The sequence below is a fragment of the Equus caballus genome, chromosome 30, assembly GCF_041296265.1.
Source record: "Equus caballus isolate H_3958 breed thoroughbred chromosome 30, TB-T2T, whole genome shotgun sequence".
NCBI classification, from domain to species: domain Eukaryota; kingdom Metazoa; phylum Chordata; class Mammalia; order Perissodactyla; family Equidae; genus Equus; species Equus caballus.
In genome coordinates, this window is record NC_091713.1 from 23,677,788 (window position 1) to 23,705,325 (window position 27,538).

The 27,538-nt window shown below is 40.8% G+C and overlaps 1 protein-coding gene across 8 annotated transcripts in view; it reads left to right on the forward strand.

Moving 5' to 3' along the window:
- ESRRG (estrogen related receptor gamma) overlaps positions 1 to 27,538 on the forward strand; it is a 603,662-nt gene that overhangs the window by 167,865 nt on the left and 408,259 nt on the right. For 7 of the 8 annotated variants that reach the window (XM_070256008.1, XM_070256005.1, XM_070256010.1 and 4 more), the window contains one exon: positions 14,079 to 14,167. The gene's annotated coding sequence lies outside the window, so the exon portion shown is untranslated. Of the gene's footprint in view, positions 1 to 9,034; positions 9,126 to 14,078; positions 14,168 to 27,538 lie in introns of those variants that run through there. The other variant, XM_070256012.1, reaches the window with a different exon arrangement.

The window sequence follows — 27,538 nt, forward strand, 5'->3', positions numbered from 1 at the left end:
TCAGTTTTTATTTTGCATAGACTTTTAAATGTTTTTCTTCTTATTAGTCTTATGATTTCTTTTTCCATTGCCTCCCAAATTAGGAAATCATTAATGATGGACCATAGTATTGTTTTTAGTATTTACAACTTTTTCCATAAAAAGGGCATGGATTTATTCATTTCTCTAAGCATTTTGAAATAAGACATGAAAGGGTATTGGATCTACGTTTTATGTTATTTCTAAATAATTTTGACTTTCTTTCTACTTTGCAAGGGGAACCTTGCTGGTACAGCGCTTTGATTTATGACGACATCACGTCCTTTCAGAGACAACATTATTATGTCACTGAACCCGAAGTGGTGAGGTCAAAAGTACACGTGAAGTAATTATGGGCCTGGAAGACCAGGCTTCAGTTCAAAGGAGAGCGAGCAGGGCCGAGAGTGAGGCTGAAGAGGCCAGGGCAGAGGGGAAAGAAAAAAAGAAAGAGAAGAAAGCAAACCCTGAAATATGGTCATTGGCCTGAGTGGAAATTTTACCCTCAGCATTTTCCTCCTCTGCTTTGGGAAATGAAAAAAAAAAAAAATTAATGAAGGAAAAAAAAAACCAGCCGGCCTTTAAAACTTTACACCATGGCATTACTAAGAAAGGCTTTGGAAAACAGAGGGGTTACATAAATGAGAGCAGGTGCGGTCGTGCAGAGGTAACTATTCAGCATATGTAAGTGCAGTTGGAAAATCATTGTCTTGCAGAGACTACTCGAAATTGGTCCCTAATGGCCTTGGTTTTTGTCATATGGTCTTGATTATAAGGCTAAAATTGCATTGCCATGCCTTTACTGTGAATGAGATGGATGGATAATTATTACGTGCGTTGAATACCTTTCTGCAAGGAGGAAGCAGGACATCCCTGGTCACTGTAGCTACCATTTCGCGTGGCTGTCAGAAAAGCTCTCAGTGGCCAATTCATCACCATATTTATGTGGAGGAGAAATGGAAATGTGCCTCGGTGGTTGGGTGTGCACACTCGCACGTTACATATACATATGCAGATTGTAGACAAACCCGCGTGGCCCAATGTGAGTGACTGTGAGGCAGTGTTCAGAGAAGCAGGAGCATTCATGGAAATGAGGGGTGCAGAAATGAAGCAGTGAGCTCTGCAGAGAATTGAGGACTCTTGGTGGAGTCCCCGTGCTCATCGCGGGCACCAAAACAGTACCAGCAAAGATGTAGGACTCAGGTTGATATGTTGCAGGAAGTTTAAAATGATTGACAATAGGAGGTGCCAAGTAAACAAGAAGTGTTTATGGAAGACCAATGTTTTTAGATACACTAGAAGATAAAAAAAAAGTCTTCCTTTCATTAATATGTATTTTTAAAACCAATTTTGCCATTTTGCACAGCTCTCAGGATCCACTCAAAAAGTAGGTATAATGACAGTAACTAAATTTCCAGCTGCTGCTTCTGTGGAGGATAAATTTCATGGCTGTTTATTAGTCACCACCACCACCCCTTCTGGCGAGTACATCAGGGGTGTGTGCCATGGGGAATAAGAACAAACCCAGTGCTTTGTCCCAAGTGAGTAAGAATCAGGATGGCACTGAGGTCCCCAATTATGATCACACAACTCATTCATAGCAGCAATATTTATTATACATCCTGGCCTTGGGGGGCTGTGACTTCGCTTTTCCATGAAACTCTTTGCAAAATATGGGCAATTAGCTATGAGGGCCACTATCTCTTCCACCCTGAGCCTTGAACTTTGAGGCCAGCACTGAGGGGAGAAGCAAATCACAATTCGTGAAGCGCTTATGGAAAGTCTAATGTGAAAGTGGACACAGATTCGAGAGAGCAAGGTTCTGCATCCAAAATCAGCGTTTGGAAGTTTTCTGATTGTGGGATATAATTTGCCACTCAAAGCTCAAATAGCGTGTGTGCGTTGGAGGGGCTACGCAAGTTGATTGATCAGATAATTAATCAATCATCCCAACTGTTCTGCTGGTGATATTTTGATCACTTTCCTGCAGGTTGTAGGTTGTAAGTTAAGGAGTAGCCAAGACATTAAGGATGAATGTTTCTTTGTAAATGAAAGAAAAAGAGGGAAAAATAAGAGTGTAGGACCAATGTATATATACGAAGAACCAACATATTATGTGGAACCAATGTGTGTACGTGTGTGTGTGTATATATATATTCCTGTGCAAAAATATTCAATAGAAAGTATCAGAAAACCTGTACTAAGTATTTTAGCATATTTAATACAAGTTTTTATTCGCAGATATACATATTGCAATACATGGCTCCATTATACCCATTATCATGCTATACCACATGGTAATTAAATCTGGGATTCTGGGGCAATAAAACATGAGAGTTACACTATTTCGGTGCTGTTTTTAGCTTTCCTTTCTATTGAAAGATGCCAAATTAGTAGCATTTTATGATTCCTTATTTAGCTCTTTTAATAAGAAGCAGAAGCTAAAAACAGCCCAACCAAGCAGTTGAGGTCTTATCACAAGCCGGTAAGATCAATAAGCTAAAAAAAGTATGAAAAGTTTTTGAGTGACAGCTTAAAAATGGAAAATTTAAATATATATCACTGCCTTCTGCTCCATTGTGTAACACAGAAAGCCCATTTTGGCAGTACGTTTTTAAGCAGTCAAGGAAGTGATTTGTTAGTATCAGTGGATTTGTGTTTATGTTTCATGCTGTAAACTATGCTTATAGCAATATATCTATATTAAGGCATTAATACGAGGAGTGCTACCTAAGCTTAACATCACTAATATTGTTCAAAGTGTAGTTTATTACGCTATAAATAGTAACATCAGTATTGACACTTGCTGCGTCGTCTAAGTGCCTGGATAACTTGTCGGATGCTAAATGGCCCTGCTGCTGCTGACAGTTTATATAACATAAATAGTGACCACGAGTGATATGTCATGGCTACTGCTGCTGTTTCTACTCTCCTTTGGTCTGCAGAGAAGGAGTACCGAAGCATCACTAGCTTTTCCTGGTGTTTATTAGAGGGATATGATGAGAGGAAATCGTATCTTGATTTTAAACATTCTTATTTCACGTGACCACAAATTTTGTGTCCCAGATAGGAATAAATAATCATTGTCCATAGTAATGAAAGGATACTTAGCTAATCAGAAATTGAATTGGGTTTAACTTTCTATACCCAAGCTAGGTTTTTACCTTGATACGAAACTGCTTGCCATTTATTCGTTCACTTAACAAGTTTTATTTTTATTTTTTTAAAGTGGTTATTAATTTGATGGTTCTTCTGTTTAGCTTTTTTTTTTCTTTTTTTTGATGATAAATATTGGCCCTGAACTAACATCTGTGAGTAGAGACCAGGGATGCTGCTAAACATCATACAGTGCATAGGGCAGCTCCACACACAACAAGGACTTATCCAGCCTAAAATGTCAACAGTGTTGAGATTAAGATGCCTTGCTCTAGACTCTTCCAGAGTTGAAAAGGTGAAGGAGAGAGTAAGTGGCTTAAATATTTTCAGCTTTTTGTGTGTGTGAGGAGGATTGGTCCTGAGCTAACATCTGTGCCAATCTTTCTCTATTTTGTACATGACACACTGCCACAGCTTGGCTTGATGAGCAACGTATAGGTTCACATCCGGGATCCAAACTGCAAACCCTGGGCCACTGAAGCTGAGCACAGGAACTTAACCACTATGCCACTGGGCTGGCCCCTTAACAAGTTTTAATTGAGGATTGACTGCTGTCTTAGTCCGTTCGGGCTGCTATAACAAAATAGCATAAACTGGGTGGCTTGTAAACAACAGAAATTTTTTGGCAAGCTGGAGAGTCCAAGATCATGGTGGTAGCAGATTTTATGTCTTGTGAGGTCGGCTTCCTCGATGGCTGTCTTTTCGCTCACATGGCGGAAGGGGCAAGGGAGCTCTCTTAGGCCTCTTTTGAAGGGCACTAATCCCATCAGGAGGGGTCCACCCTCATGACCTGATCACTTCCCAAGGGCCCACCTCCAAATGCCCTCAGTGTTGGACATTGAAATTCACCATATAATTTTGTGGGGGACATAAGCATTCAGTTCATAGCAACTCTATATGGTGGACACTGTTGCCAATGACCAGTATATGTTCTAAATTTGATTTCTTTTGTTGAAAATCAAGACAGTGTTTCAATCTGTTTGAATTTCACCAGATGCACTCTCTTTATTAAAGGCTATAAACAATGAAAACGCTCTTTCTTAAAAATTGCCTTCAGGAGGCAAAACGGTCACATAAATCATGAGTATGCTAATTTATCTAGGTGTTCCCAACTTCACTTTGCAAAGGCTAATGGCATGTATTAAATTAAGCTTGGAGTTCCTTACAATTGAAAGAGAATAGTCATATCTTGTAATTCATTCCTTCTTTCATTCAACATACTTTTATGGAGCACCGGCTATGTCCCAGAAACCGTGTGGCTCTCTGGAGAATTAACAATAAATGGAACACATCCTTTATCCTAAAGACACAATCAAATGGTATCCCATTTTGCTGAGGTAATCCAAAGGAGTTATGAAGAAGTTATTTTTCTCCCAACCTAATAAAAGAGAGGAATTCGATGCATGATATGATAATGATCAAACACAATTTTGTGAGTTTGTAATTTCTTGCTAGTTTGTTGTAGAATATGAGAGAAGTAAGCTCACTGAAATGCTCAGATAGTCATGTCCTTCTCCTGCCCTTTTCACCTCAGATGTCTTACTTTTTGGAATTGATTGGGTGCTGACAAGAAAGATACCAGTTTGGGTAACCCATAGAGGATAGACAGCTTCTGATGTAAGATATTAACACGAGGTGTGCTAGCTATGCTGAGTGTTATTAATCTTATTTAAAATGAACGTAAGCAAGCGTTGACTGCCATTGTTCAGTTGAGAGAAGGTAAGTCCCAGAGAAGATGGTGAGCTGGGAGAAGGGGCCTTTTCTGATCCAGAAAACAAGAAATACATGTTTATCTTTTCAAAGCCATAAAAGTTTGTGCCTTGATGAAACCTTTCATTCTCTCTTAAAGAACCTTTAATATTATTTCACTTATTTTGTGGTGAATAAACCTGCATCCTTTGCATGTTTGCAGATAGTGGCTATGTGGTTAAAGTACAGGAAATAAAGAATAGGGGGGTCACCTGGAAAGTTCTTTCTCTCCTTTCATCCACATGCAGAACGAGGGAGCTGGATAGAGATGGATGTGGCCGGTCAAAACAGCTCCATTCAAGAAACCAGGAGAAAAAGGAAACATTAAACTCTAGAGCTTCTGGATGGTGAAGGTGTTGGGAAGGCAGAGTGCTCTCTTCTTTTCTAGTTGGTCCATCGACAGCATCCAGAACAGTGTTGTGTCCATGGTAGATGCATCCCTCCCCTAAAGTCTATCAGAGTTCCGTAAAGAACTCAAAGCACATTAAACACGTTGTCATTTCTTGGACCCTAAATAGATCTCTGTAACAGTGCACAAAATGATGGCGGAGTAAAGGCTAGCAGCCCAGGGACCTATGAAATCCAGTGGTTTTTCATTAATTCCTCATCCCCTCCTTTGTTAGTTGAAACATTCTTCTTTGGTCTAAAAATCAGCTAACAACCATATGCAAAAAGCTTATAAACAAACACCCACTTGAACCATCTGGTCTTGTAACACATACAAGTGATTAAGCTTCAGAGCTATGATTGTTAAATTTTTAAAAACACAACAATCCCAAACACCCCTAAATAGACTCCTTATACAAGTTTATAGGGAAGAAAACGTCTGATGGTTTACATAGTAAATAATATGGAGAGATTAATGTGATTTTTAAATTTCTCTACTTCTCTCTCTCCCTTTCTTTCTTTCTTCATCATGAGTGTTATAGAAAGAGAAAGGCTTAAGATACAAACAGAAGGACTAATAATACATTTATAGTTCCAGTATTTTGAGTCTAAAATGTTAGCAACCTAGAATGATTTCTTATCGTCACCTTCTTTATTAATTTTGCCCTTGACATTTTGACATAAAGAGAAACATGCTTGCTGGAATGTATGTGTGTGCATGTGCGACACAAGGGGGTGTCTTAGTTCCTTCTAGAATATCTTAAGCAATTCGGGCTATTTGCAAATAATGAATTCATACTTTTTGTCTATAATGACTGAAGAAAGTCAGGTCAGGGGGAAATTAAATATGTTAAGAGCTCTCATTTTAATTGTATAATATCAATACTGTCTTTATAGTTAATTTCCTTGACAAGTCGTAGGGCATATGGATTGGATTCTTCATATATTTCTAACGTGGAAATGATTCTAAATTGGAACATTTCATTTAGGTGACATCACTAAAGTGAAAAAAAGTCAGCTGCACCCTGTATCCCAAGCATATGGAAATAACACAGCTTTCCAGCTGATGACCGTTGAAATGAACAACACACAGAACCAAAAACTCTCAAGTGAAATAAAAACTCTGAGAAATCAATGTCATAGGAGGTCCTCTGTTTCTATCTTCTCCATCTTGACCAATCCTCATTCCTAAATTTATCATATCAGATGGAGGGAAGAAAGACAATAATTGAAAGAGGAGGAGAAAGAGTGTTTAGTTACAGTAATGGTGACTGGCATATCAAAAAACCCTCAAATATTAAATGGTTCAAACATAATAAAAATTTATTTTTTCTGGCATATAAAGTCCAAGGGGGTATTCCTGATTGGGATGACTCTCTTTCAAGTGGGGATTCAAAGACTGAGTTCCTTCTAACCTCTTGCTGTCTGACTTCAATGGATGACATTCAAGGTTGCCCATATCATTGGCAAAAGGCTGTGTGGAGGGAAATGGGACTGAATACTGTGTGTGGGAGGGTCTTATGGACCAAGTATGGAGAGGCTTCTATCACTTCTCTTTCTGCGTGGAAGAAAACTCAATCACATGACCATACCTAATTGCAAGGGTGGCTGGGGATTATTATTTAGCTATGTGCCAAGGACCAAGAGGAGAGGAGTTTGGTGAACTGCTGGCTAGTCTCCACCAGAAAGGGAAAAGAGAAGAAAAAGATGGGTGTTGATGCAATACACTCTCTAGTACTTTTTCTTTGCTAAGAAGGAAACAAAATTAAAGCCTTTTTCAGTGGTGTGCTGGTAAACTGTCTCTCTGGGGGTAAAAGAAAAAAAAGCACTTGATATGTAGTGCTTGCCAATTTCCTTGGTGTAAATACTCCCACTGTGTCTGATTGCAAGCTGCCAACAAGAAGTTTTAGCAAGCTGCAACAAGCCACTCTAGCACTGTATTTTACTGACGAATTCTGAGAAAACACATCTGAGGCAGCTTATTGTGGGAAGGAAGTGAGCATGCATTTTCCGCTTCATATTTGACACAAGATTCACTTCAGAATGGAATTATCATCTAAAACACCCTCGATATGATGTATTCATGTCAAGAACAGATGGGGGTATTCACATCTTTGAGTCAGAGAAAAATAGCACCAAGGACATGATGAGTCAAGGCTGCCCATCTGTACTGAATCCTGGGTCACTCTATGGCAAAATTTCAAGCTTCTAGAACAACTTTCCAAGGAGTGTACCAAGAAGTCAGATGTCACTTCTGGAATTTCGTATGACTGTTCCCGTAACTGTTTTCCAAAAAGGGGGAAAGATTTGGAGATGGAATGGATAATGGTGATGAGAGAAGAGAGATGCCAAGGATGATTCCTTTGTGTATGTCTGTACAATGAGTTGGATGGTGAGAGAAGCAAAGAAGTGATCTGAGCCGGTCTGTTTTAAGAAAACAACTCTGAAATTCAAATCGATGCTCAGATCTCAAGTGGCTAATTAATTAAGATTGTTATTAACAGACCAATAGCTGTATATCCTTCTGAAATTTCCACTATTGTTTGTCTACTTTCGCTGTCCAAAGAATCAGGCCATGTAATGATCAGTTTGATTCACTCTTACCATTCTGCTTGATCCACGCAGATGTCGTCCTCTTGAATCAGTTCCCTGGTCCACATGGACAATCAAGACATGTGATGCACTAAGCTTCAGCCCAGTGGTTTTTGCTTTGTGTGAGTTTGTTCCAGGTGTTACAGTGTTTCAAGTGCAAAGATGTAACATCCCTTGAACTGATGGTGTAGCCTGAGTCTACATTGTAAAGGCTCGGGGTTTCATATTAGGTGCTTATTTCTTTGTTTAATTCAGAGGGTTACAAAGACATCACTAAGATTCCAGTGGTACTTTTTTGTGCAACACAAGCTAAGGCAGATCAAAACGTAAGAATGAATCAAATCTGTGCTTTATTGGTTCTAGTCAGTTACTGGTTTATTTTAGTCCGGTTGCTATTTTTGGAAAGTACTACAACTGGTAATGACGGATCAGCTATTGAGGTTTCTCCAAGAGTTAATCCATTCACTTAGTAAATAATGAGCTATTCCAGGGAACAGCTCCCCTCCTCTCATATTTTTTAATGATGGTGGAAAGTAAGCTCCTCTGAAACTAACTTTGCTCATGCCGACCTACCCTACTGAATTTTTTCTTAACTATGGTCTGCCAAAAAACGAACGAACCAGGACTTGGCACACCAGTTTTGATCTGACTAACCATCAGAATCATAATGTCCTGAGTACAAAGCTCACTAATTGAATTTCATTCCCTGGACTTGAAATATAGTGGCCAAGACAGAGAACACTGTCGGCTGTTTTTTATGAGGTCCGGAGTCTAAAGTCATTTTTAAAATGTGAGTGATGCAATTTCTTGTGTCTTTCATTTAAAATGCTACTTGGTAAACAGTGTTTCAGATTAGTGTATTTGTAATTTAAATGAAGACAATACATCAAGCTGAATCTGAAAAGAAAGGAGAAGTTTAGGGAATTATTCATTTCTCTTTCTGTGTGATCTACTGTAGAAAATAATAAATAAATAGGGAAGGAGAGGGGAAAAGAAGGGGCGTGGATTTTAGGAGACAAAATTGAACTATTTCTAAAACAGAGTCAGCCCCAATAGCTAAATCTTTGCTTTCTTCGAGCAGACTAATACATTCTGCCTAATTCATTTTTTATTTTCTCTCGGGGTCTGCTTGCAGATTTGCCTCAACAAAGGAAGCCTCATGTTACATCTTTTAAATAATTGATGGCTCTCAGTCCAAGCCAGCTTGAAGGAAATTCTGAAAATAGGTACTGATTGAGCAAATGCCTTTTTCCTCCCCCTTCTCCCCTTCAGCACTCTCCACTCATCTTTGCTTAACAAAACCTACTTTCCCCTCCTCCTTTTGTTTCTTCCCCTCTTTGACTGGTAGACGATAATGACGTCATTTGGATCTAAGCTTTACTCCCCACTTGGTGTCCCTCATTTATTTCATATCATTTTGTATATTTTATTAAAGACAGGGGGAGCTGTTAATTATAAGCTGACTGATGTAATGAAGAGCTCTTAATTAATCATCAGAAATGTTATGTCATAATCAGCACCAGAGATGGTTTGTTGGGACTGTAAAACATTGGGCTTAGAGCTTGTCCCTCTAAATTTGGAATGTGCTATCTCCAAGGGTCAAATTACCCTAGGAGCTGGGTCAGCTGTGGCCTTGCCCACCTCCAGCTGTTCTGGCAGATTCAAAGAGTGTGAGCTGATCTGTGTTTTCCCCCAAGAGAGAGAAAGGCCATCTCCATCTTACCTCACTGTTAGGGTCATTAGTGATCATCTACGACTTGGAAAAGCCATTACTGCTTTCAGGCAGCTGTGGTTGGTAGAACATTAGACTGGTCCACGTGAACCTGGCTTCTAGGCATGACTTGTAAGTCACTTTGCCTTCCAGGGGCTCCCTTTCCTCACTGGTGAAATGAGGGCTTTGGAGTGGATCATCTGCAAGAACTCTGTCAGTGATCACGTTCTTGAATCCTCTAGAGAAGGGAGTAATAAGCTAAGGGGAAGTTGCTCTCCATTTGATTTCGGGTACATTAATTGTATTCCCAGTTGGCGTGAATACACCATGTGCTCCCCCGTTGTTAACCTTCCTCTTTCTTCCTATTGTTTTTCTTTTCTCTCAGTCTTTCACTTATTTCCTCTTTTCTGCTATGTGTCCCTTCCTTGCCCTTCCTGACTTGCCGTGTTTCCAGCGTTAAAGTAGAAAGAAGATGATTGGCAATGTGTTAGAAGGAAGCATCTTGACCGACTTAAGGAACAAATCACTTATTTTTAAAATATTAAAATATATTCTGTCTTCCCTTACAGAAAAGCTTTGTCCTTCAGAAACTGCATCAGAAGGCAGCCAATATTATTGAATTGGGGAAGATTAACAGTAGAGTGGCAAATTTTGGAAGATCTAAATCTGGAATTCTCAGTTTGAGCTCGGTTTAACTAGGGGAAAGCCTTATATTGTGTCTATCACTGAAAAAGCTGTATCTAAATTGATGTATTATTGTGCCCTCTCAAAACTGTATCAGTCTCTGACCCACTCTTCCTTTAAAGAGACATATGTTGGTTATAGTGTTCCATTTTTCTCCCTTACTAGAGCAAGCTTGAGGTAGGGAGGGCTAAAGTCATCTTTATCCCAAATCTGCCCAGTAACCAGTGACTCGTGTGTATATCCCATGCTTGCCCAGGATAATCTTTCCTGATTGGCTTTATTGAAATCCTAAAAAAGATCTTCAAATAATCAAACCTATATAGACCCACGAGACCAACATATGACAGGGAATCTAGAAAGCTGAGGAATTTCTTCTGTTTATCTTTTACTATCTGACTGCATACTAAAGTTATATTCAAAAGGATCATAGGAACTTTTTGTGTTTCCCATTTTAAAATCTTCCGCTGTCCATTTACTTTTTGAGAGTATGTGATGCACACGTTTTCTTAATCTATATGTAAGTAGGTTCCAGGTAAATCCTCCTAGTAAGGTGCCCTCCTAAGGTTTTGGAATCAAATTGTGCTTTCTCCAAATATGCCTGTGTTGTTAGTAGTCGGATTCCTCTGTCATGCCCCTATGTTTCAGGAACATTATGCACTAAATGGCTTCTCTTTTTATTGGAATATCCATTCTTCATTCCAGTTTAGAAGCCGAAGAACAGATTTTTCTCTCTCTGAAAGTAGAGAGATAATTCTTCGAAGGAGATGACTACAACAATCCAGAGGTGGCTGCTGGTGGGGAGAGGGGTGGTATAAGTCCTATTGCTTTAGGGTCAATGACTTTGTGAGTGAAAAGATACTGATAATTTAGTTCTTTGTATTTGCTCTAAAAATGTTCTCTAGGATAAGGAAGGGAATCAGATGCTTCCTCTCGCAATGCTACATGGTTGGGTGGCACCATTCACACTACAATCTGTGTGAAAGAGGCCCTCTGGAGGTGTGCAATGCAAAATCCATGCGAATGTATCTGGTGTTTCTTAATCTTGGAATTAATTTCCTTGTTGTCAGTTCATATATCCAATCTTAATAATTAATTGAGTCTAGGCAATTTCCTAATTCACAAAACAGTAGTGTCCGAGTCTACATTTTGAAATTGGTTGTTTGTAATTCAGAATATTTGCAGACAGGGAAAAAAACGGGATAAATAGTAATGAGTTTCTAGGTTACCCACAAAAGTCTTCTCAATCATACTGTAACTGAACTTCTAAAGGTTTATAGCAGTCTTGTTTTCTGTTCTCCAGTAAATTATCTGCACTATCGAATAAGAAAGCTTCCAGTTGGGTTGATTATCACCATTTAGAACAGAATTAATCTGGGAAAATGTATGTTGCATTCTATAGTAAGAGGAGATCACCGAGGTCACAGGAACAATTTCCACATACCCTTCCAGTGCCCCATTGTCTTCCCTCGCTCCCAAACCCTGAATGGGACAGAGCATGAAATGAATGAGAGCTGTGTGTGGTAAGAATATGCAGAAACTGGAGTTGGGGGAGAGCAGTCGAAGAGCTAGGTTCTAATTCATCCTTCACTCCTACTTCCCAAGAACTCCCAAACAGCAAGATCCCAATTGCCCATGGGACAATTAGTTCCTGTATCTTTGGGCCAGGAACACTTCACATTCTTCTGTAAGGAATTGTAGAAGCACTAGGCATCCATCTTTTCTCTCCTCGCAACTCCTAAAGGTCTTGTGCATGAGTGAAAGGGAGGTTAGTGACTAAGGTAGTAATTGCTCCTCCCTGAGACAGTGAGAGCAGAATCCCACTGCCCGCTGACCTGGGCTGCCCCAGTGTTTACGGACAGTCCAGGTAAGATGATCCTGCATTGAATGGCTCAGCTCCGAGATAAGGTCTGTGTGTGCGATCAAAAGAGAACTCCTTCCAGAAACTATTCTTACAATGTGAATGTCATTTTGAATTTTTATTTATTTCAGAGATGGGCTTTGACAAGTTATATATTTCAAATGTTAACTTGAAATCACAACCATGTTGTTCATGACCGTTGGTAATATTACAGGACAGCAACTTATTATCTGATGAAATCAGTACCCGAAGGATTTTTGTTCCTTCAAATCCTTCTTTGGTACTTCTTGAGTCCTAAGCTTTCTTTAAAAAAATAAAAAATAGTAACAATCTTAATAAGTTCCCCTCAGGCTTCTTACCCTGTGGTATCAGTTGGGTGGGTTGTCTCCTAATGTTTCTTCATACTTAAACAAATTACAGCTTTTTAACAGGCCTCCTATGGTTACAGTCCTTGGAAGTAAGTAGGGTTGAATTTTCACATTCGAATCATCTTGCCTTCTTTCTCACTCATGAATGTATTGGAAATATCTTCCTATTTTTATTTGCAAAACACCTTCTTTTCTTGATTCTAGACTCTTTCCAATTCCGATTTATACTGGAAGCCCCGTTGGTCTCTGGGCTCAGTGGGTCTTCAGCTCTCACTCTAAAATTCTCCCTCTGTTTTCCAGTACTCAAGTAGTTTCTCTTCAACCTGAAAGCAAATGATCAAAGTTTGATTCCAATTGTTTTTTGTAGTCTTGGGATATTAAGGTGAGGTTGGAATTGAAACCCCAATCTTGTTTAATTGTCAAGCATTTTACTTTTAACTTCATTCTTTAAAGAAAAGGGGAAGAGCTGTGGGCTTGAAGGAGGTCTTTAGTGAATACAATTTAGGGCCCCTTTGAGCATCTTTTAGTCACAATACAGGCATCTCTTTGAAGTGTCCACTCCCCAAAGTTTACGGTTACCACATTCATGCCTCAAGGAGTGTGAAGGAAGATGGCCTGGTGCCACCTGATTAATGAGTTTTCTTATGTCTTTTACATAATAAAGTGCACCAAAGTGTGCACCAAATACATTATTAGGGGCATTTCAGTTGACCCTTGGTCACGACCTTCTTTTCTTTTGCCTTCTCCCTTCCACTGGGGTGCAAATCCAGGACAGAATTCCCCTGGACATCCAAGGAATCACTCTGTTGTTTTGAACAGTTTTCTCTGGTATAAAGGTAAAGATATGAGAGGTCTTTAGTTAAATCATGTGGAATTGCCATTTTTGTCCATCAAGATTGGAAGAATATTGGCAGTTTCATGAGGTTCAACCTAATAGTTTCACCTGATAAACCTTCTACCTAAAACAACGTGTTGAAGGGCATATTTAGCAATAGCCCACTGTGGGGTGGTTTAAAACAGAAGCTTCAAGTTTTTCCAATCAAGAAACTTGTGCTTCTCTGCCTATGCCCTTTTCTTTCCTCAGGACCAGAGAAATAAGACACAAACCCCTCATATTCAGAGAAACGCGTATATTTGGAGATTAATGTGAAACAAGTCGAAAGTTTCTTGATCCCTGTGATAGAAGAATTTTGTGTTTCCTGAAAGTTATAAAGGGGTGTTATAATGGAAAGTGCTTTGAAACCTTAACTGGAGCATTCTCTATAAATAAGAAAGGAGCAGAAGATTAAGAAATCTGATAAAGCTGAGGAGGAAGAAAACGTAAAATAAGAAATGAGGACTGTATGTTAGTTTGAGTGTTAATACAGCCCTGAGTATATATATAGGAAAAATCAAAGACTCGCTGAAGGCAGAAGGTACTAAGTCAGAGCTATTAATGTGCGCTTAACTCTATTGCCTGGAAGATTTTATTAAATGCAGCGGCCAAGGAAATTGACCTTACTTTTTTTTTTTTTCCTTTTTTGGGTCGGATCCTTGCTCACGTCACATAAATGAATAGAGCTGACAATTTACTTGTTCATCAATGAAACAACATTAAACTATGAAGATGTAAAGAAAAAACTCTACGCTAACGTTGCAGTTTGAAAGGTAAGCTGTTCCCCTACAAGATTAGGAGATAGGAGTGTTCCTTGACAGCCTACATAACGTAATGCCACATGGTACACGTTGGAGGGTGAAGAGGCCTCTTGACATCTCTGACTATCACTGTGGGCCTGGCGTGCATTTCACCAGCAACGTACATGAAGTGTCTCTCATGGTTTCCTCGTTCTGTCTTTTAAAAGGCAGAGATACCATTTTTCATGCTTTTAAAGTGTTTTATTTTATGTGATATTCTGACAAATTGGACTTTACTGACTGTGTGTTGCTGTGATCACGTGATTCCCTTTGAAAGATTTTGCCCTTCTTTCCGTCACTTCACTCTATGGACCATTCAGCCGTGGGTGTGAGGGAAAACACTATTTCTTATTTCTTGTCTTTGGTGATGCACAAGAAGTAAAATATTATTTTTCTATATGTCTTGTCCTGTGCTTAAGATAGGAAGCCTTCTCTTCCTAACTCAACCTTCTGTGAACTTACTAAACGTGCTCGGGATGCTGTCAGCTACCAGTTGAACACCCAGGTCTTCCCAAGTGTGTCTAGATGTGAAGTCTCCTTCAGTTCACTTTCTGAAGGAAGAACATGTAATGCCTACTTTTCTTGGCTACCATCAATTGCTCAATTGGTCTCCAAGACTGAGGTGCTTCCCTTGCATCCATGGACCCCATTGTAATGACTGTCATCTAAGGATCAGAGTGTGGAGGGGTTCTTTCAGTGGAGAGGGTCTGTGCTTCTGTCTAACTCTCAAATGTGTTCACAATTCAGGAAAGGCGATAAACCACTGCTCTAAATGGTTAGCTCCTCCAAGGCAGAGTCAGTGTTTAGTTTGTTACCCCCAGTACTGCTGCAGTGCCTGGCACAGAGTAGGTGCACAGGAAACCTATACACACTTGCTGCCAATGATGCCTCTCCGTCCTGCTTGGTACTGAACCCTCTGGAATAAGTCAGATTTTCTGAACAGCATTCAGCAGATTCCTGCTTCGATGTGGAAAATGGCACTTTAGAAGTTGAATTACCTTTTTCATGGCACCCGAGTTGCTTAATTTGCAAATTGAGAATAATTTAGGCAACAGGAGAATATGTTTCCATGTGTGATGTGGATTGAAATGAGTTTGATGTTCTCTCTGTTCCTTCAGCTCAAATGATCCTAGAATGGCGTTCTGGCCAAAAATCATTCAGTTACGTGATTCTGGGATATCCTCTGTTGTTTTGTGTAATGTTGGTTTAGTTTTAATTATTGGCGATGCTTAAATCTGTGCTTCTTAAAGCTACAAGTGTGCCCTGCTTTAAGAAAACTGGAATATGTTTCAAATTCGTGCTTATTCAATGCCTTTGGGTGAAGGGGCAATTATTTGCGCTCTCAAAATAGCTTGGCTTCATAAAATAATTTATCATAAGATTCCTTTAAATAACCAGCTCTCTTGGAGCATTTAAAATATGATGTGATTTGAAAAATCAATGTTCACTCAACTTTTCAAGAACACATCTGCTTTGTAATGCGAGGCCGGTGAAGGGGGAGAAACCAAGCCACAAGAACTGACACTCTTAAGTGAACTAAATTCATTTTAATTTAGGAAAGAATTTGCTTTTCTTGAGTTTCCCAGGGAAAACACCTTCACCTTTATCGCCTCCAAAGTCCATAAGAAAATAAAGGCAGGCCAATTTGAGTTGGGAAAAGATAAATCTATATCTTTGGTGGGTGGCGTTCTGCATTATGCATGTGCTTAAAAGTGAGGTTTGCTTTGATCTTGACTATTAAAAGTTTATTTTTAAACTCAGACCGGGCAGGAATCCAGAGATGCTTTCTCCCTGCAGCACCTCCTGGTTTCAGGTCCCCAGCCTAGCGGAATGCAGCTAAGCAGCAGGAAGTAGTTGAAAACTGGAGACTTGATTGGTGCTGAGGGTTTTTTTTTTTTTCCTCCTTCTTCCCTTCCATTTTTGAAATTCAAATTGAATGCAATTTTCAGCTCATTTGAGCCAGAATATACTGTTGCTGAGCTTCAGTGGCTCTTAAATTCAAACTCACAGGAGAAAACAGATATCATCTGTCACAGTGGGTGGGATCTTATTCAAGGGAGGCAGAGCCTAGTAACTAATTCAAACCTTTCTGACTAATCGACTAATCATTCACCAGCAAACTTATCAACTAATCAATGAAAGCTTTAAGACACTCATCTTATGGGCTCCGGGAGCAGTTTCTCTCTCGTTTTTAAAAAACTAACCGTTCGAGTCTATTTTTGTATTGTTGGCATTTTAATACCTTTTTTGCAAACGGAGACAGAATATCATGGCAATCTTTCTTCTGCCCTTCCTGACTATTTTTATAGTTTCCATCTTTAATGTCTTTGTCAATGCTGTTTATTTATGACTGAGAATTAGCAGAAAGCTTGCTGCTGGCTAAGTGGGGCCAACGTTTGGAGTTTTTTCTTCACTAAACAGGCAGCCTGAAAAATATTCTTCTTTCTTGGAGCAAATATAAGTACCAATTAAAAGAGGAAGACCCACTCATACTGTCCTTGAGTTTGCAAATGTGTCTTATCTACAGGGTGGCTGTTTCAAGATGCCTTGAGAACGCATCTCTTTCTGGGAAGCTTCTCTACTGGGTATGTGCCCGGGGAACGCAAATGGCTTTGAACAATTGGTCATCTGAAATTCCTCCTCTGATTTCAGGAAGGATGTGAAGGGACATGTCGGCACACTGGTTGTGAAATGTAGGTTTTGTGCTTTACCACGGGCGCTTTGACTCTTAGTGTAAGCCAAAATTTCCATGGGAACATGGAGGCCATTAGCTTTTTCTTGCTTTTATTTTTTCTTTTTTGTCGAGGTCTTCGAGAGACAAGTTAATTATGATGTTATTTCAAAGTAAGTAGGAGTAAAATAATTTGATCCCTAAATGCGATCATTTCTAGTGAAATTAGTTCATAGCATCACACTTGGGGTTTAAAAATGTTTTGCAGTACGTGTACAATTAGGCCATATATATTTATACCTACCTCTGTGTGTGTGTGTGTGTGTACACATCCTCAAGGTCTCCAAGAATGTGACAGCAGGAATTTCTAAACAGTCATATTCGTGTTAATAAAGGCAACAACCACTTTTTCCTCTTGTGATAATGTGCTCATGTGTTGGGTTCCTGATAAAAGACATTTATTTCATTTCCTCTGTATGAAAGAATACTGTGACTTGTTAACCCTTTTTCTCATTATTATACCTCATCTGACTACCAGGACTATATTGTTTCTTTGATGTAGCTTATTATAAGAGACCAATAACTTACCTTGACAAGGAATCCAAATTTTTAGCTAATTACAAAATTAGTTAATAAAATTTTAGTTTTTCTACTAAAATATCTGCTCTCTTCACTATACAAGTAATTACTGAGTGTTTACTATGTGCCAGACATTCATTGTTCTAAGATTTCTAACAGATAAAACAGCGATTTTCTTACCTAAGCGAGGTAGACATTGGAGATGAAATATCAGCGTCCGTTGGCTGGGAGAGGGTGAAGCTTGAAAAGGCCCCTGGGTTCTGAAATGATTCCCAAATACGCAGTCCCCCTCCTTTTCCTCAGTTGATGAAAACTAGTATAAAACAAATATGATCTAATATTGAGGTGGGAGAAAGGATGATACACGAAATAAGCAGTGAACAGGATCATAAAATATGCATACCGAGGTGCTCAGTGTACTGTATTCCTAAATGCCTACAGCATGGGTAAGGGGAGGACCAGTCGGGTGCTTACACTGTAGGATAGGCAAGCAGGGGTCAGTGGAGGGAAGCAAGAAGGACCAGGTCAGGAGGAAGCCAGAGTTGGAGTCAGGGAGGATGTTCGAGAGAAGGCCCTCAGTGGTGTGCTGGAATCTGCTCATACCGAGAGAGCCAATGACTAAATTTCTGGGAATTTTGTGAGCCAGCTTTTACAAAATATTATTAAAAATTAAATTATATAAACTTACAATAAATGAATGATATTGAAAAGAAAAGTAATAAATACCCAAAACATCACTTTCTAATTATTTTTTCCCCATATATGGCTATCATCTATGCTTTTGAGTTATGTCTGTTGTGTCTGGATGGTGGAAATACTATCTAAGAGTGAGCTTCTGCACATTTCTCCCCAACTCTGTGTAGCAGGACGTCCTGTTGTAGCTTGAAATAAGCCATGGGGGGAGGATTTATACCACAGAAATTGGCAAATGCTAAAAATCGGGGCTTTTTTTCATTGGAGAGCCAGTTATTAAAATTTGCCGAACACTGAGGTTGGGGTGGGCGTGGGATTAAAGAACTGGAAAGTGTGAGCGGAAAAATGTCAGAAGATGGAGTTACGTAAGGAGAATGGTTTCATCTCAGTGAGGAGCAGGCCATTAAGTCAGGCAGTTTACAGTTGACTTGGAAATCCTTGGGAGCTGCTGACTATTTCTAATACATTTTTATTATTATAGTAATATATGTTCACTGTAGAAAATTTGGAAAATAGCATAAGAGCTTACACTTCTGTAACACTTTCTCTGTGCCCCACACCTTTTAAGTGCCTGAAATATAAGAAATCATTTAGGGGCAGACCTGGTGGTGCAGTGATTAAGTTTGTGTATTCCACTTCGGTAGCCCAGGGTTCGCATGTTCGGATCCCAGATGCGGACCTACACACCACTCACAAAGCCATGCTGTGGCAGGCATCCCAAATATAAAGCAGAGGAAGATGGGCATGGATGTTAGCTCAGGGCCAGTCTTCCTCAGCAAAAAGAGGAGGATTAGAGGCAGATGTTAGCTCAGAGCTAATCTTCCTCAAAAAAAAAAAAAAGAAAAAAAAATAATTTAATCCTTGAAACAGATGCATCAAGTAGTTGCTATTATCCCATTTTGAAGATGGGGAAGTTGAGGTACTGAGAAGTTAAGAAGTTTGGCCAAGTAGAGCAGTGCCACATTGGAGTTCACTCTGTTATACTGTTGCTCAATGAAGACAATGACAACTAGTTGTCACCTCACCCCTGGAGCACCTCTGAGAAACTGGACTAATCGTGGGGTTGTTTAGGAGGGAGAAGGGTACTTCTGGTTGTAGACAATTAGGATGCAAGATGTGGGGAGTCTAAGTGACGAGGCTGCCAAAGCAAATGAGCCTGGAGAAGGAGTACAAGCCCAAGTGAGACAGTCCCCACATGTCATCATGAGAAAAGGTTGATCGTCACAGGGATTAAGCAGAGAGGGAAGAGTGTTAAGCAAAACTAAGCTTTAGGAAGAAAAACAAGAAAGTGAATCAGTGAGTGAAAGAATGAGCCTGTGGAAGAGGAAGAAAAAGAGAGAAGCATACAGAACAGTGTCCTGGAGATGAGGAAGGAGAGATGGGGGGAGTTCTTGCTAAGGAACAACGCCAAGGGCTTCAGGGAGATTTTATAATGGTGACCACACAACTTGTCATCCAAACTGAATCACCTTGTGTGTGAAAGGGGGCAGCGCTGTTGATAATTAGGCAGGAGGCAGACTTGACCAGCAGACAGTGATGTACGGTCGCACTCGGCTCTCAGATGGATGAAACAGGCAGATTTCTAAGAGCTCACGGTGGTTTGCAAAGGATTTCTCTTTCACCGACACTTACTGAGTGTTTACCATGAGGCATGCTAAGTGCTGAGCATGAAGATATATATGGCAAAGTTAAAAAATATTTTTTAGGGGCGGGCCTGGTGGCGTAGTGGTTAAGTCCGTGTGCTCTGCTTTGGTGGCCCGGGGTTTGCGGGTTTGGATCCTGCACATGAACCTACACACTGCTCAGCAGCCGTGCTGTGGTGGCATCCCACATACAAAATAGAGGAAGATTGGCATAGATGGTAGTTAGCTCAAGGACGATCTTCCTCAAGCAAAAATAGGAAAAATTGGCAACAGATGTTAGCTCAAGGACAATCTTCCTCACCAAAAAAAAAAATAAATAAAAAAAAAAAAAATATATATATATATATGTGTGTATATATATATTTGTAGGGGGAAAGAAAACAGAGAAAATTGGTATAAGAAGCATAATCATCCTTTGCCATGCACACCTAGAGGTAGTCACTATTGACACTTTATTAATAGCTTTTTCTACAAATTTCACTGTTTACAAAGATAGCTAACTAGTTTCATTTTCAACTAAAACAATGCAACCATGCCAGACATAGGTCTGCAATTTAGTTGTTAACATATATACATCTTCTCACATGGGTACGTATTTAGTACCCCCTTCAATGAATATGTTCTCTGATTGATACACATTTAGCCTTTTTACCCTTTTTTTTTTTTTGGCTATTTCCAATAGTGCTATATAAATTTTTGTATTCTCATGTCCTATTATTTCTGTGGGATAGATATCTAGATAGTGGGATTGCTGAGCCGGAGTGTATCTACATTTTCACTTTTATAAGAAACTGTTGGTGGATCATCAAAAAATTGTATAAATTAACACTTCCACCAACATTGTATGAATATCCATTTCATAGTCAGCCGTGGTTATATCAGACTTTCAAATTTTTTGCCAACTTATTTTTGGGAAGGGGTATCTTATAGTTATCTCAATTTGCATTTTAAAAATTATTAATGAAGCTGAGCACCTTTTTTAGTGAATTTGCACTTTCGTATTCTCTTGCCCATTTTTTCTATCGTTAAAACTTCTTACATACTAAGAATATTAACCCCTTGTCTATTCAATGTGTTACAAAAATCTTTCCGTGTTTTATTTTACCTTTCCATTTTGCTGATGATTATCTTTCATCAAGGGGAAGTAGTCAAGTATGTTTATTTTGACTTTTTGTGACTTTCCATTTTCCTGTCTTGCTTAGATTGAATCCTTCTCCCCCAAAAGAAAGTAATGTTTATTTTATTTGGTTTGCATATTTTTTTGCATAATTCCTATTTGTGTGTGTGAGGAAGATTGGCCCTGAGCTAACATCTGTGCCAATCCTCCTCTACTTTGTATGTGGGATGCCAACGCAGCATGGCTTGATGAGCGGTGTGTAGGTCCACGCCTGGGATCCGAACCAGCAAACCCCAGAACACCAAAGCAAAGTGTGCGAATTTAACCACTACATCACTGGCCTGACTGGGCCCATCATGTAATTCTTGATTCCCCATAGCTCATACACGAGTTGGAAGACAGCTGCAGAAAGCAGGTATTTCCACATCATTGGGTTAGTGCTCTGAGGGAGGCCCCAAGTACCATGAGAGCCCAGAGGAGGGCCCTTCATCATTTGGGTAGAGGGGGTTGCGGGGGTGGCTGGGCTTCCCAAGGGGCTGACATCTCAGCTGAACCTTAAGGCTCGGGAAGCAGAGGTGGGGAGGGTTTCCAGCTGAGAGAAATGACAGCTCAAAGAGACTTGGAAACTTTGAAAAGTCAGGAATTTTCACAAAACAGAGCAAGAGAGAGACCATGTGGTTTCTCAGGTTGGGTCAAGGGAAAGCATTTTAATATGAGGGGAGAACTAGTTTTCTGAATTTTTCAAAATTTCCGCTAAGGGTAGATAGTACTTTTATGATCAGAAAAAGGAATTTTAAGCTCAAGTAAAAGAAAACTCGGAGAGTGGCATTAAATAAACTAAATAATAAATTAATAAGGGTAAGAAACACCTCCCCACAAAGTAATAGGGATGAGACCAAGGAGGACAGGGATCCTTGTTTGAAGATTAGGAGGAATGTGCTTGCCATCTTTAATATCCATGGGCCTTCCTCCGGTGACTTTGGGACCAGATGGTGACAGGTGCCACCTAACTGAACTTGGCTTTCAGCCTCTCAACTTTCAAGCCTCATTGCAGGCCACTCCCGAATAATATCCCATTATCTGTAATGAGGTCCTCCCTGCCTAACTTGGCAGTTAAAATCTCCACAATGTTATCCCAACACACACTCCTAATTCTGTCACATCACTGTGTTCTTCTGCTCTTCACTTTAAAAAGCTTAATCACGTTTCACAATATATGCAAATTTTGAGTCATTATGCTGTATACCTGAAACTAACCTAATGTTATATGTCAATTATATCTCAAAAAGAAAAAGCATAAACACTGTGGGACCTTGTGTGTTCCACCCATGTGCTTTGTGCTTGCAGTTCCTTCTGTTTGAGACCCCCTCCTTAATTCTTTGTCTGGCCTTCTGGAATCTCACTTAGCCTTCAAGGCCTAAAATTCACCTCTTTCCTGGAGCCTTCCCTGACCTCTTTAGCTAGAAAGAACCTGGATGTTGAAATGTGCACTGTGACCAATTAGGCTTCATCCTAAAACAACAGAGTTTTATATCGATATAGTCCTGCATGTTCCTAACTAGATCGAAATTTCTAGAAGGGCAAGAAACACATCTTCCACTTCGTGGCACTTCTCAGACCCATGGACAGCAAAGGCTAGGACCGATGAAGGATAAGGGTGCTCACAGAATAAGTAGAATGGAAAGTCATTTCCTCAAAATAAGGGGTTAGGAGCTTGAGGAGAGAGTAATTCTGAATCAACCTCAGAGGGAGGTGAGTCCAGGACTACAGTGGTGATGACTAAATGGATTACCTCGTATTCATGGTGGAGGGCCAAGCCGCAGTTATACAGAATGCGCTGATAATGAACCAGGTTCGCGTCTTCCTTCACATTTGGCGACCGAAGAGCAACGTGGGTACAAAGGGGACCTGAGAGTATCTGAAGCAGAAAGAAAGAGGTGAGAAGAGAGATTCAAGACGCAGGAGGAAAAGGAAGCTTGTGGAAAGGTAGAAGTGAGTCAGAGAAAGGTTCTTCAGAGGGGATGAGTCAGAAAGGAAGATTACATAATAAACTTGGCCGAATGTCTATGAAGTGGAGACAGTGGTGAGGAGGTTAATGTGGGCTTAGAGAGGGAAGACATCCGGTGAAACTATGTGGCGCCTAATAATTCGAATGAGGTCAGAGTGGTACGGTGTGGGCAGTGGCCGGTGTCAAGGGGTGTTCTGGGGAATCAGGCACAGTTTCTGTGAGGACATTGGGAGGATGATAGCATAGCAGGCAAGGCAGTTTGCTTGGAAAGGGGTCACACACTTAGCATCTTTACAGTTGAATAGCATCGTAAACCTGGGAGGGGCCTGGGAGATCTGGCTTAATATTCTCGTTTGGTTTAGGAAAAACAAGTCTACAGTGCTTAATGCCATCTCTCAGGCCCCTCACGGTCTACTCTCTGTCTGCCTTTCTGGCTTCATCAGATGCCTTTTTCTTGTCTCTCTAAACTCTAGCCAAACTGCTTTCCATCCGCTAAACATTACATTCTTTCTCATTGGCACCCACAATTCTCTCTGTCTGGAATATTCTTCGGTTCTTTGCCTAACTTCCATTCAAATTCTAGGTCTCAGCTTAAAAACGTTTCCTGAAAGCGTCCTAGCTTGCCCCTCTCCTGCACACTAGGTAGGATCTTCATTACGTGCTTCCAAGCGCTAGTCTCCTATGTCTTAACTTTTGTGGGACATCTAGTTACTTCTTGACTGTCCCTTTTATCTTCTAGATTATAAGATCTAGTCAGTCCCATCTTCTAGCACTGTACCATTCACAGAGTAGTAGTCCAATAAATATCTCTTGAGTGAGTGAAGGAAGGAAGAAACATAAATTTAAGTGACAAGTTTTCACCACCAATTGTTGACAGACCTTGCAGAGCTTTTTCTGAAACTAAGTACGATCAGGCTAATTCAAGTGTGACTTGAACATGAATATACAGATTTGGGAGGCCAGCGGTAGTGTTTTTTTCCCCAAGGTTTTCTTTTGAGGAAGACTAGCCCTGAGCTAACATCTGCTACCAATCCTCCTCTTTTTGCTCAGGAACATTGGCCCTGAGCTAACATCTGTGCCCATCTTCCTCTACTTTATATGTGGAACGCCTGCCACAGCATGGCTTGCTGAGCGGTGCTAGGTCCACACCCAGGATCTGAACTAGTGAACCCTGGGCCACAGAAGTGGAGCACACAAACTTAACCACTACACTGCCAGGCTGGCCCCTCCCCTAGGATTTTAACCATTTCTAAGTGTACATTTCATGGCATGAAGTCCATTCACATTCTTGTGGAGCCATTGTCACCACCACCCATCTCTAGAACTTTTTCGTCGTCACAGACTGAAACTCTGCATCCATTAAACCATAATTTCTCATTTCCCCCTCCCTCCAGTCCCGAGCACCCTGAAATCATTGACTCCTCTAGATACCTCACATAAGTGGAATCATATAATATTGTCTGGCTTATTTCACTCAGCATGTTTTCACTGTTCATCCGTGTTGTGGCATGCATCGCAATCCCACTGCTTTTTAAGGCTGTTCAATATCCCATTGTACATATATATCACATTTTATTTTCCCATTCATTCATTGATGGACATTTGGGTTGTTTCCACAGGAGACCAGTGTTTTAATCTATCACGTAATCTAGTAACCTAGAGGATGGTCAGTGGTTCACAGTGTAGTGGAGTCAAGCAGGGGAGGAAGGTAGATGGAAGAATCATCATGTGCATGTCAGAGTCACCAAACATGTCCAGGAATGTGGAAAATTAGACAGGAGGGAGAGGAAATGTTTCAGTTGGGTCTTAGCAGCCTTGAAATGAAGAGGGTGCTAAAGATGGGTGCCATGAATTTCAAATGATAGTAAATATGGAGAAGCAGGATCGAGAGAGACTCATTTTTCCCTTTCCCTTGTTATCAAAATGGAAGAGTGGGATGAATGAGAAGGGGCATAAAAAATGAGACATCTGGGGCCAGCCTGGTGGCATAGTGGTTAAGTTCACATGCTCCTCTTTGGTGGCTCGGGGTTTCTGGTTTTGGATCCAGGGTGTGGACCTACACACCACTCATCAAGCCATGCTGTGGCAGTGTCCCACATACAAAAAATAGAGGAAGATTGACACAGATGTTAGTTCTGGGCCACCAATCTTCCTCACCAAAAAAACAAAAAAGAGAGAGAGAGAGAAACATCAGCTGAGAGGAGAAACAGGAGAACGAGGTGAGAACTAGATGGAGGATGAAGGGGAGTTTGGGCACAGTCTAAGAGGTATTCCACAGGGCACAGGGGAAAGATGTAATGGCAGAGGAGGAACCAATCACGTCTTCATTCAAAGCCATCCTACAATCTTCCTGTAGGAAGAGCCCTCAGCACTATGCGAGCGATGATTATGTTCTATAGTTAATGACAATCTGAAGAAAGAGATTCCACAGCCACCATTAGGCAGCAATCTCTCACATTCAAGACTTTCTTCTTTACAACTGGACTGGTTTGGGCCCTTTTCTTCTCCTTGACTTTTCAGTAGCTGGAAAAGAATTGTTCATGCTTATTCCATCAAAATCCTTCATATGCCTGAATTCTTTCTCAGTTAAAGATTGGAACTGGATTAAACTTTTTTCCTCTTGATAGCGTTTTAGTTACAGTTTTCTAAGCCTTTCATGCCCTTGGAATTGTCTGCTGTAAGTACCCTTGAGCTGAAGTACACCAGTTGGCCTAGCCAGATTTTGTCATATCCGATTTGAAGCCGGTGTCGCCTTAATTATCTGGTAGCTCCACCTCACCATGCCACTCTCCAATGTGGCACTGGCCTTGCCTGGGAGTGAAAGGGCGTCATATTTCTGCAGGCAGCCTCATGAGAGGGGGCTCGTTCCGTGCCATCCCCCTCAAGCTCAACCTCTCAGCCTAGAGGCAGAGCAAGTAACTTTCCAAGATATTGCTGGCCTTGAGATGCTGTTACCTTTTTGGAAAAATTATTATTTTCTCTCTACTTCAGAAGGCCAGACCGTGGGCCCATTTCAAGTTGCCTCTGATCTCTAACTGCTGCTCCTCAGCCCCTTGAATCTGTCCTTGGGGACGATCTCACTGGTCACTTTGCAGAGCCCCCTCAGGCCAAGAAAGCCTCCTTTGCTTTGTTGCCACTTAACCCTTGCCCTTCATGGGGCTGAGCCTCCTTCTCTGGGCCGCCTGCCTTGTAGTCTGTTATTACTTGCAGGTGATTAGCAGGTGGCTTCTAAGCAAAAAGAAACATTGCCCCAGGCACCGCCCTCCCCTAGGCTCTCGCCATTTTGCTACAAAAGAGAAAAATCGAGCCTTTGAAGAGTGTCTATACACTATTCATGTAGTTAGAAAGAGAGGAATGTCTATAAAATTTCAGGAACTGTATTAGATTTTACTCACTTATCAGAGGGCAGAACTACTGGGTTCCGTCTCGAATTGCTTTTGGAATTAAATAGAAGCAGTTGCCATAGCGAAGCGTCTAGTCTTTTAGTTAAAGCTTATTTGAGAATTTCTCTCCGGACGCTATTCTCCCAAGAAGTCGTATTCCAGTGAGACAAAGTGTCCAGGAAATATAGTAATTGGGGCTGTGTTGAGCTATGCTTTTTGCAGGGCGAGCTAGCTTGGTGACAGCCTCCTGCACACCAGCCGCTTATTTGACCAGATAAAAGCTCCCTTCTCTACCTCGGTCCTCTAGGCTTCTTTGTCACCTACACTGCTACCTTCAGATCCCCCAGGGGACATATTATATGCTTCTTTCAACATCTTGAGCTACTGTCCCCAGCAGTAACTGAAACATCCACTTTTTTTCCTGGATCTCTAAACTATTGCTCCACGTGCCTTGTCCCACTCAGCACAAGCGCGAAAGTAACCAGTTCATCTTCCTGAGTTTTAAATCACTAGTTTCTCTCCTTTTATTTTTAGTTGAAAACTAAAATTAAAAGCCCAGCAGAACCTCCTCCCCTCTCCTCCTCTGCCAAGTAAACATTCCGAAATCCTTCGAGAGTCTTTGGTTTCCAGGTGTGGAAGAGCCCCAAGAACGTACAGGGAGTCATCTTTTTCATGGGTGGTCTCGGTTTTCCTGGGAGGGCAGCTGGTTGTGTTGAAGTAGCTGGGTGTGTAGCAGAATCGTCCAGAGAACAAATCCTCTGCCTCCTCCGGTTCTAGTCCCCTGGATTTAATTCTTTTTTTCATGAGGAAGATTGGCCCTGAGCTAACATCTGTTGCCAATCTTCCTCTTTTTGCTTGTGGAAGATTGTCGCTGAGCTAACAGCTATGCCGATCTTCCTCTATTTCGTATGTACGATGCCATCACAGCATGGCTTGATGAGTGGTGTGTAGGTCTGTGCCTGGGATCCGAACCCACGAACCCCAGACCACTGAAGCAGAGTGGGCAAACTTAACCACTATGTCACCAGGCCAGCGTCCGAATTCTTTACTCAGTTCTGAAGATGTGGTGTGTGCCTCAGAGCACAAGTTCGTCTATTCTGGTGTCTCCCACATGTGCCCAGACCTGCTGAAACAGACACTCCAGGGCAGGGCCTGGCAGTCTGCGTTTTAACGAGTGCCCGAGGTGTCTCTTTGGGTCCGGCAAGGCTGGCCCACCCTGGTCCGTTCATTCTCGCTTTTTGCTAACAGAG